At 43.9% G+C, this 11,064-nt stretch overlaps 1 long non-coding RNA gene across 1 annotated transcript; it reads right to left on the bottom strand.

Annotated features, from left to right (window-relative positions):
- Positions 1–2,260: 2,260 nt before the first annotated feature.
- Positions 2,261–5,083, bottom strand: LOC127330359 (uncharacterized). The gene is made up of 3 exons (XR_007869246.1): positions 4,992–5,083; positions 2,944–3,198; positions 2,261–2,827 (listed from the first exon to the last, which is right to left on the bottom strand). It is a non-coding gene; the product is annotated as an uncharacterized lncRNA (long non-coding RNA).
- Positions 5,084–11,064: the final 5,981 nt, after the last annotated feature.

Raw genomic sequence — 11,064 nt, 5'->3', positions numbered from 1 at the left:
ATTTGTTCTATCTATTAAAATAAAAATACAGTGTTATTTTAAAGTTTTGGAGACGCGTTTGGGGATGCAGCTGGGGAGCGACGTCCCCCAAACGCGGTACAAAGAAAACACATCCCCAAACGCTTGATACGGCGGCATTTGGGAACGCTTTGGGGGACGCGGCTGCACTTCTTACAAAGTAAGTTATGAAACAAAATCAGAGGTAGTTATGGTTATGAAAAAAGAAGCTGTGAACAACATGCCAGCTTCTAAAAGTACAAAAGAAAACTCAAGCAGCAAGAATATGCGAAGTGAAAATAATTTAACATGGGGGAAACCGGGAAACTATCAACTAGTCGTATGGCCTCCGCTGGGATTTTCTTATTTCGCACTTCACTGTAAAAGCTGTTTCGTAGTCGATCGGCCGTTGCGCAAGCTGCCGAGGTTCACAGAGCTTGGTGATTCCATTGCATTCTCGTTCCGTGACCTATCAAGTCGCCAAACCCTAACTGATCATAAATCTCCGCCAAAAACCCTAATCATATAATCACCGTTTATAGGAAAGCGAGAAAACACGGGCAGAGTAATTGATGGCTAAATCGAGCGTTCACATGTGGGATGCAAATTGCAACGTAGAGAATGCCTTCTTACCACTATTGCTCTGCTGTTTCTTCCAAATGTTGCCGCGATCGATCGATCGAGTGACTGTGCCGCCGGGCGTGTGTAGCTAAATTGAGGGGATCTGGAAATACATAGAGGCGGCTGGAGCAAGGTTGGGCCGAACCAATGGCGAGGATCTGCCTGACCTGGCCTATTGGAGTTCGATGGAAGTGCAATGGGCCGAAGACTTTGGTGGTTCGTGCAGCCCATTAACACAGATACATTTTTTAATAGAACTCTCAGAATTTATATTTATTCATTTAACAAAAAGTATAGAAGCATCATTTTAGTGAAAATTATATTGAACATATTTTCAAATTGTTTGCTCAAGAAAAAACAAATGTTTCTTTTATCATTAATCACATAGTATACATGAATTGTTCCCATCTAATGAATAAAATCTTCATCTATTTTCCAAGTTAATACATAAAATAGTGTTCTTATATTTTAAAATCATTTCTGTATACATAAAAAATAATTATCTCACATCCATAACAAAATATGTTCATACATGTTCATGTGTATATAAAAAAAATTGTATGTCTACAAAAGCGGAAAATAGAAAAACAAGAAAAATGGGAAAAGATGAATAAAATTAAAATATAGAAAAATGTGTATTTACAGTGAAAAATAAAAATATACATGCATTTTCTGAAAATGGATAATCAAAGGGAAAATTTAAATTATAAACAAGAAGAAAAAACAAACAAAGAAGCTTTGACAAGTCTGGTGCTACACAACAAGAGAAGGTGTGCTCTATGAATATTCGGCGATTTCTTTGGGACGAGAAGCTTCCACAAATCTGGTGCCACAATACAGAATTGTAGGTACCTATTTTCTTGCATTGTGTGCTTATTTGAATGATACTACAAAATGCACGTGTAACAAATGAATTGTAGATCATCCGATGATTATTCTCTTCCATTATCTCTCCTTTTTTGTTTCTGCTGCTGAAAATTCAACCGCACAGCTGAATGCTTGTTTCACCAAGAGTGAAATGACAAGAATTGGGGGAGAATATATTGCTTTATGTATTGTAGTTTTGGGGTTGTATATAGCTGTGCCATCTAGCGAAACTTTGCTGGTGATTTTCAGTATAGTCGGTCGTCAGTTAATATGACATTTCTGTTTCCCGAGATTTTAGTGGTGAATTTCTACTTCGATGTATTGAAACATTTTCGATTTAATCTAAACCACCAGATTCAATTTCTTTCTGAGCAATCTCTCTGACCAGCCTCGGGGACAGCAATTTCTTCATAAGATCGGTGGCCTTCTGTAGTTCTGTTACTTACGTATTTCACTGCGATCAAATCGAGAGAGCGACTTAAATCAGTTTGTTCCTGTAGAGCAGCTTAAATCAAAGTGGAAATATGCACGTATCCAAGAGCAACATGTTTTTCAGTGTTATCTGAACAACATGCATGTAATAAGAGAAGACACTCTTATCTACCATTGTACTACATTCCCTAATTTGTCGGCCAAGCAATTGTTCCAGGGCGGTTTTTTCTCTAAACCACAGTCTGTTGTAGTATTGAACCAATACAATTTCAGCAAACCATAACAAACAGCTAACGCCTATTCAAAGTTTGGAAAAGATCTCAACGCTTATATATAAATCCTGAGGAAGATGTCGAGGCCTAGCACTTCCCTTGTTGGAAAGTAAGTTTCTTATGAAAAAGGGGAGAGTCACAGGTAGTTAAAGTTATGAAAAAAAATGCTGTGAACAACATATAAATGACGCATTCCAAAAGGACAAAAGAAAACTCAAGCAGGAATATTACGCAAAATGAGAAACTTCAGCGAGGGGAACTATAAGAAAACTCAAGCAGGAATATATGCTTCTGGCGCGATTGTTTTTTGCACTTAAAAATTGTTTCCATCTAGTAGGTAGGAGATCTAGAGAGTTTCAGCCAGAATGAGAGGAGCAAATGCGATTTCATATTCGACACCAATCCACCATACCTTGGGATCAGGGCTACTTAAGGTCCCACACATTTGGGTCCAACCTGGAGCTGTGTCGGCGTAGACTCAGCGGTCGACCGGGAGCTGGGTCTTTGTCGCGATTAGGTTCGGTCGCAGCTGCCTCTGGCTCGGCCGTAGTAGCCGCTGGCTCAGTCGTGGATGTATACTCAGCACATATGGCCTGCCACATGTTAGTGATCAGGAGGATGTGATTATCTTCACAGCCCTAAAACAAGAGGTACGAATAAACACTCGTCAGTAAGCAGTAATATGGGACAATCATCAAAAAGGAAGTTATATTTGACAATAGCTCCAAACTAGGGATAAAATTAGTAGTAGTACATGTTCTTTGCCCATTTGCAGCGGAGGACCCTTCGATGCTTTATTGGGAAATTCCTGCCACCGAGTGAGTGATTCGGGTTTAACGGTCTTTTTTCCACATTCAGTGATCATCTGCTGGCGAGGCGCCTTCCCTCCTGTAGGAAAGCTGGCACCGGCAGTGATCATCTGCTGGCGAGGCGCCTTCCCTCCATGAATAGGACGGCTCGGGATCCATTCTCCGGTTGATTTATAAACTGTCTGCTTAGTACGAGCCATCTTGAAAAGCAATCCAAAACAAAAGGGTGTGAATGGACGTATAGAACGATAATGTTCCAGCTTCTGCAATGAGCTATTAATACTAGCACAGTTAGATTAGCCGCATGATTTTTTTTTGACGAAAAACAGTCGGCACTGCTTTCATTTGATTCGAAGAAAAAAAGAGGGGGTACAAAGTCTGAAATGCAACAGCCACAACAGGATATACTCCATCTAAAGCAGACTGTGGTTTAGAGAAAAAAACGCAAAGAAACAAGACAGCGAATGAACAGACAACGGCTTTGCCATTGCCTGCGCGAAGCCCAGAGCAGACTAGTCTATCCCCGTGGGTCGATGAGCAAGCTGGCCTGCAAGTGATCTTCCAGCAAACAACGAAACTGCTGCCTCACCGACAATTTTGTTGAACAGAGCTACAAGTGTGGAGCGGAGATTATTGAAAACTCGTGAATTTTTTAAGTGACAACTGAATTCAGAGAACGAGCCTCCATCTTGGTCCTGCCCAATAGTTGCTCCATCCAATATTGCCCAAGATCAGAAGCATCTCTTAGCTGCGATCTGAAGGTAATCCCGAATTTTTGCAGCACCATCAGCCAGACTTGCAAAGAGAAAGAGCATTTGGAGAAAAGGTGCAGGCAAGACTCCTGATGCAAGGAACATAACTGACATATAGGGTTGCATGGCCATCCACGCTTCTGCATATTGTCAGCGGTGAGGCATCGGTTGTGGGTAGCTAGCCAGACAAAAAACTTACATTTTAATGGAGTATCAGATTCCCAAACCGTAGCCGCATGATTCAGTCACAGTCAACCCTAAATATGGCACAATTCCGTTTCAAAAAAAAGAGGCACAATTAACCCACAGAAATAAACTTTGGTACATCCTTGTTTCATATTTTACGCATGCTCCCTTTCCCAGTATTTGTCCACAAGACCACAGCACGTATTTAGGATACCCGAGAGTAAGTATCAGCTAGATATATATACGTACTACTATTATCTGAAGAGAGCAAGCGCAAGTGCGGTCTGATCGATCAAAACTCACTTGAACTTTGTAACTCTCCTAGGTGCACATGCTGGGATAGATATCGGGGAAAATCAAGCATGTAGTAAATCGCAGGAATTCAAAACCGGGGCATGTCTGATCGATTCGACACTAGGCTACAAAAAACACATATGTTGGCAGAAAATGTCGTGGGCCAAGCCAGCCGTAACTTTGCCACAAATTCCAAAATAAAGAATTGCATGAACTAATACAGTTTCATCTAACTATCACAAACAGCTAGGAAAAGACATCAAAGCTTGTATATATATACATAAATATTGAGGAACATATCTAAGCCTAGCTGCTCATGTGACAGTGACAGAGAAGCCTTTTAAGACAAGAAAGGGACCAACACATATTGCCCGCCAAAGAAAAGACGAAAGAAAATCAGGCAGCAGTAATATACTAATATGCAACATCAAATACTTTAACAAGGGGAATTGATCAATTATCATCAGCTACTCGTACGGCATGTGTAAGGATTTTCTTTCGCACTGCTCTTAGATACTGTTTCCGTGTATGTAAAAGTCTAAATTAAGGCTAGTAGGTGCTCCGCCCTTCTGCAAGCTGCCGAGCTTCACATGATTTGTTGACTCGATCACATGATCCCTGACTTAACGTAAGTCCCCAAAGGCCAAACCCTAACTAATCATATATCCCACATCCCAGCAAAACAGGAGCAGGCAATTGATGGTTAAACTAAGCGTTCACATCACGCATATTAATTGCAACGGAGGGGAATGAACACTTACCACTCTTGCTCTGCTATTCCTTTCGAAGCCGCCACGATCGATCAGGTAACTGTGCCGCCGGCCGTGACTTGATAAACTGGATGGGATGGAAGAATAGTTTATGGAATAGGCGCCTGGCGAGGCTGGGCCGAATCAATGGCCAGGATATGGGGTTTACTTTTGACTGGGCTGGCCTATTGGAGTGGGATGGAACTGGAACAGGCCGATGATTTGGGTTGTTGCGCTGTGCCGCTCAAATGCTTGCTCTGCGGCCTTGCTTTTTTTTGTTTTCCCTGGCATTCCGCCTGGGTATTTTCGAGGTATGGCTACAAAAATGTTTGATTTGAAAGGTCAGATTGGGCGGTGAAGAATGTTAGTATGCTAACACGTGTAGTATGCAGAGTTTTCTGTATACGATTTTTTTTCTTCCTTTCAAGCATAGTGCGCACATACTGGAAGTACATCCTTGTGTATTCATTCCAAGCAAAAGAAATATGACAGTTATGAAAGTACAGCGCACATGTACCTAAAATGACAACCAACAAGGTTTGGAAGTACAACTTAGAAATGTGCACGTTTGTATTGCAAGTGCGTACATATTAGTTTTAAAAGTATAATTTAAAGGGTGCCGCGTCCTCCAAGTACAAACATTTTAGATTTAGGAATACATCATGAATGTATTTGAAAGTGTAACACGTGTATTGCAACCACAACTATACTTGAAAGTACAATGTGGACGTACTTGAAAGTATAACCACATCAGTTTTGGAAGCACGCACAAAAAGTTCGTCGAAACCAATCAATACGGATCTAGTTTTGAAGATTGAGGATTAAAATGGTGAAAATCGCTCGTAATTTTATTTTATAGTTTTATTGCTCAACTTACAAGCAGAATTATAGTCTGCCATACTCCAATATCCTTCTTTTCATCCTCATCTCCACTTCGTTTCTTCATGCTACCCCGTAGGAGCCACACGGAAAGAAGACATTGCGCGTGCCGTGACAAAAGCATACCAGAGCAGACCTCATACCGAGTACAAAGTCGGCAATTTTGGTATTTTCGATATCCAACAATGATAAGGCACACAATTTTGCTCTTTTCTTTTTTATAATCTTTTAAACAGAAGGCGTAAACGCCCGGCTTCAAATTAATAAGACTATACGGCCACAAGTACAAAGTTGCTGATAACAGCTTACAATACCACAGCACGCCACAAGCACACAAAGATATGAAACAGGCTCAGCTTGAAATAGGCGAGGACCTTCTCACTCGATGCCTAGAAGGAAGCAAACAACATCAGTAGACCAACCAGTCGACCCTGATCACAACACTATAAGATCAGCATCAGGGATACTCCGGCAAAGCACAAGCCTCCTCCCTCGCTGAAGAGGGCCCCTGCCCTCTCGCCCTGGATCGAAGGGCGCCGCACCGTCAGACGAGGAGTTGTTCACCCTTGAACAAGGTGAGTTGCTGACCAAGAGACAATCACATGAGGCACGATCCCGCAGGCCTTCTCGCAGCGACGAGCACACACCTGCTGCTAACAGCTTCAACAGGGACATCCGAGATGAAAAGGGAAAGCTTGGGGGAAGCCACAGAGCACGGAGATGCAGGGGAGCCGAGTGAGGACGGCTAGCGCCCCCAGCCCAGCATCCCTACCAGCTACAGCAGCAACCCACAGATCCCTCCAAGCAAGGCAACACTCACCAGCTACCACCGACCCTAGACGGCGCCTCGAGGAGGGAACGACGTCATGTTGCTGCCACCGTCCAATCCAACGGATTTTGAGCTTTCACCTGGGACGGAGGTATGGGGTGGAGAGGTAGGGCCTCAACGGCGTCTCCAGGAAGGTGAACGGCGCCCACGGCGTCGCCACCGTTGTGGTCCACGACCAAAGATTTCTCCCTGCTCCCCAGCCAGCATCTGCGCTGGCGCTAGCAACCAAGATCCGCGGGGAGGAGAGAGCCAAAAGGGAGGAGGAGATATGACCTTCGAGATCTGACGCGAACAAACGAAGTCGCCTACGCCCAGCTCGCACCCGCCATCCGCACGGCCAGAGCACTAGTCAGCAGCATCCTCGAGCGTCACCGGCCGCACGGTAAACGTCGCCTCACCGCACGAGGTCGCCACCTCATCGCCCGGAAGAGCCCCCGCCGAGGGACTACAAGAGGAGACCGCCCTTACCTAAGGCTGAGCCAGAGGCCAGCCATCGGAGCAGGTGATCCCATCGAGCAGCAGCCTCGGCCGTGGCGAGCCTGGCGCGGAGGTCCTCCATCTAGACACCACGCGGGGAGCCGAAAGCTCAGATCCCTGCCGCCCCGTTCACAGGCATCGCGAGCTTGGCCGGCGGCATCTCTGGGGGCGACGAGGAGGGTGGGGGACGGAGGGAGAAGCGGCGGCGATGGACCTAGGGTTTCCCCTCCTCGGTCGCCTGGAGGGGCGACGCGAGGAGAGCGAAACGTTCTCCAGCCGCCTTTCTTATAATTTGAGACCAAGGACTTCTGAAAAACGAAATCACCAAGTATATGTCTAAATGATGACTTTGGGGGAAGATTGTTATAAACGCGACAAACAAAATAACGATAAAAGAAAACGCAGCGGAGACACAAGATTTAACGTGGAAAAAAACTACGGGCACCAGCCAGCAAATACTTCACTATATCGGGGAGTATTTACAAACGCCGTGGATTATCTTATAATCTGATAAACCCTAGCCGGTTTACAAGATGTATATATAGACGGTGGCAACGATCCGTACCTAACCTTCCTTTTGTATATGAATTTGAATCACAATATAACAAAGATCTTGCCCAATATTTCTTTCCTCCTTCTTGCGGGGCAGGCTCGAGTACGTATTCGTGAAAAGTGGAAATGCAAATACAGCCATACAGGTATGGGCTGAACGCTCTCCATGTGCTCCCTCTGAGCGGTTGGCCCACCGGCGTCGTGTGTATGAGGATACCATGGCTGGCTGCAGGTACAATGCGATGCACTAATTAAGTATGGCCTTCGCTCATCGACCCATCAACAATCGATCTGTATGGGTATTTTGCTCGATCCCCACACGGCCATAACCAGCGACCACACCTCTTCTCGTCCTACTCAACTCACATCTTCCTGGCCAAAGCCTATTCATGACATGCAGTAACATAATCTAGTAACATGTATATGTTAGTTTGTTATCATTTTTTGTTGTGAAAAGTAACATAGGAGCAGCATCATGTAAGGTTTTGTTTTATTTAGGATGTTGACTCATTTTATCTTGAAGTTTGTGATGTTACGTACCATATCTATCTAGTCGCCACAAACATCTCCCTCCTTATTTAATCACATGTAGATGCATGTATTTTATAATCTAAGTTAGTCCTACTATGAATAGTTTAAATCTTTCAATTTACTTTAGTCTTTACTATAAGAAAAAGTCGTTTTGGATTACCCTTTAAGTAAATTATCCAGTTTGTTGTTAAACTAACCATAGTACGTGAGATGATGACATGGAGGACATCAAATAAAACACAAACATATAACAACATAAAACTAAAAGTCACATGAGAAACTTTTGAATCTCCATATCTACCTCTCTTTCTTGCATTTTGACATTTTACATAATTCTCAGAAAGAACCATAGTAGACAAAAGTTGCACAAAGCTAGATTAACCTCAAACGTCTTGAATAGCTCAACATCAGTCGCTCACTACATTTACATGGAGGGGAATGACTCATCAGTGAGAACTTTTCTGTCTGATCCATTTTGCTTAATCTTCACCTAAGGGCATCTCCAGCGGCGCGACGCAAACGGACGCTGAGCGACTGTTTGTGTCCGACGTGACCAGAAATGCGTCTGGCACTATGATACGCGTACAGCACGCGTCCGTTGGGAACCCCAAGAGGAAGGTGTGATGCGTACAGCGGCAAGTTTTCCCTCAGTAAGAAACCAAGGTTTATCGAACCAGTAGGAGCCAAGAAGCACGTTGAAGGTTGATGGTGGCGGAGTGTAGTGCGGCGCAACACCAGAGATTCCGGCGCCAACGTGGAACCTGCACAACACAACCAAATTACTTTGCCCCAACGTGACAGTGAGGTTGTCAATCTCACCGGCTTGTTGTAACAAAGGATTAGATGTATAGTGTGGATGATGATGTTTGCAGAAAACAGTAAAACGAGTATTGCAGTAGATTGTATTCGATGTTAAGAATGGACCAGGGTCCACAGTTCACTAGTGGTGTCTCTCCCATAAGATAAATAGCATGTTGGGTGAATAAATTACAGTTGGGCAATTGACAAATAAAGATGGCATGACAATGCACATACATGTTATGATGAGTAGTGTGAAATCCAATTGGGCATTACGACAAAGTACATAGACCGCTATCCAGCATGCATCTATGCCTAAAAAGTCCACCTTCAGGTTATCATCCGGACCCCTTCCAGTATTAAGTTGCAAACAATAGACAATTGCATTAAGTATGGTGCGTAATGTAATCAACAAATACATCCTTAGACATAGCATTGATATTTTATCCCTAGTGGCAACAGCACATCCACAACCTTAGAACATTCTGTCACTGTCCCAGATTTAATGGAGGCATGAACCCACTATCGAGCATAAATACTCCCTCTTGGAGTTACAAGTAACGACTTGGCCAGAGCCTCTACTAATAACGGAGAGCATGCAAGATCATAAACAACACATAGATGATAGATTGATAATCAACATAACATAGCATTCAATATTCATCGGATCCCAACAAACGCAACATGTAGCATTACAAATAGATGATCTTGATCATGTTAGGCAGCTCACAAGATCGAACAATGATAGCACAATGAGGAGAAGACAACCATCTAGCTACTACTATGGACCCATAGTCCAGGGGTGAACTACTCACACATCACTCCGGAGGCGACCATGGCGGTGAAGAGTCCTCCGGGAGATGATTCCCCTCTCCGGCAGGGTGCCGGAGGCGATCTCCTGAATCCCCCGAGATGGGATTGGCGGCGGCGGCGTCTCTGGAAGGTTTTTCCGTATCGTGGCTCTCGGTACTGGAGTTATTATCGACGAAGGCTTATGTAGGCGGAAGGGTAGGTCAGGGGGCGTGATGACCCACAAGTATAGGGGGTGTATCGTTGTATTTTCGATAAGTAAGAATGTCGATCCCAACGAGGAGCTGAAGGTGTTGACAAGCAGTTTCGATGAAGGATTCACTGTAGATGCTCACAGACAAGTATTCAGGGGGTTTTGATGTAGCAGATGAATAAAGTACGAGTAAGTAAAGTGCGAGAGTAACAATTGCAGCGAGTGGCCCAATCCTTTTTAGCACAAAGGACAAGCCGGTTTGTTTACTTATAATGACCAAACGTTCTTGAGGACACACGGGATTTTAGTCTAGTGTTTTCGCTTCATATAGCTGATTAATCTTCATTGTTTTGATAAGTGTTGTGTGGGTGAACCTATGCTAATGCACCGCCCTTCCTAGGACTAATACATACTTGTGATTATACCCCTTGCAAGCATCCGCAACTACAAGAAAGTAATTAAGATAAATCTAACCACAGCCTTAAACTCTGAGATCCTGCTATCCCTCCTGCATCGATATACCAACGGGGGTTTAGGTTTCCGTCACTCCGGCAACCCCGCAATTGGCAAACGAGTACAAGATGTATTCCCCTAGGCCCATAAAGGTGAAGTATCATGTAGTCGACGTTCACATGACACCACTAGAAGAATAACACCACAACTTAAATATCATAACATTGAATATTACTCAACCATAATTCACTACTAACATTTAGACTTCACCCATTGATGTCTACGCCCCCCTCCTTTTCCTGTAGACAGTGTTGGGCCTCCAAGAGCAGAGGTTTGTAGAACAGCAGCAAGTTTTCCCTTAAGTGGATCACCCAAGGTTTATCGATCTCAGGGAGGAAGTGGTCAAAGATATCCCTCTCATGCAACCCTGCAACCACAAAGCAGGAAGTCTCTTGTGTCCCCAACACACCAAATAGGTGCACTAGTTCGGCGAAGAGATAGTGAAATACAGGTGGTATGAATAAGTAGCAACGGCACCAGAAAAGTGCTTTGCCCAGGACAGT

Source organism: Lolium perenne, chromosome 6, assembly GCF_019359855.2.
Source record: "Lolium perenne isolate Kyuss_39 chromosome 6, Kyuss_2.0, whole genome shotgun sequence".
NCBI classification, from domain to species: domain Eukaryota; kingdom Viridiplantae; phylum Streptophyta; class Magnoliopsida; order Poales; family Poaceae; genus Lolium; species Lolium perenne.
Note: the sequence above shows the minus strand (reverse complement) of the source record. Positions and strands in the feature narration are given on the sequence as shown.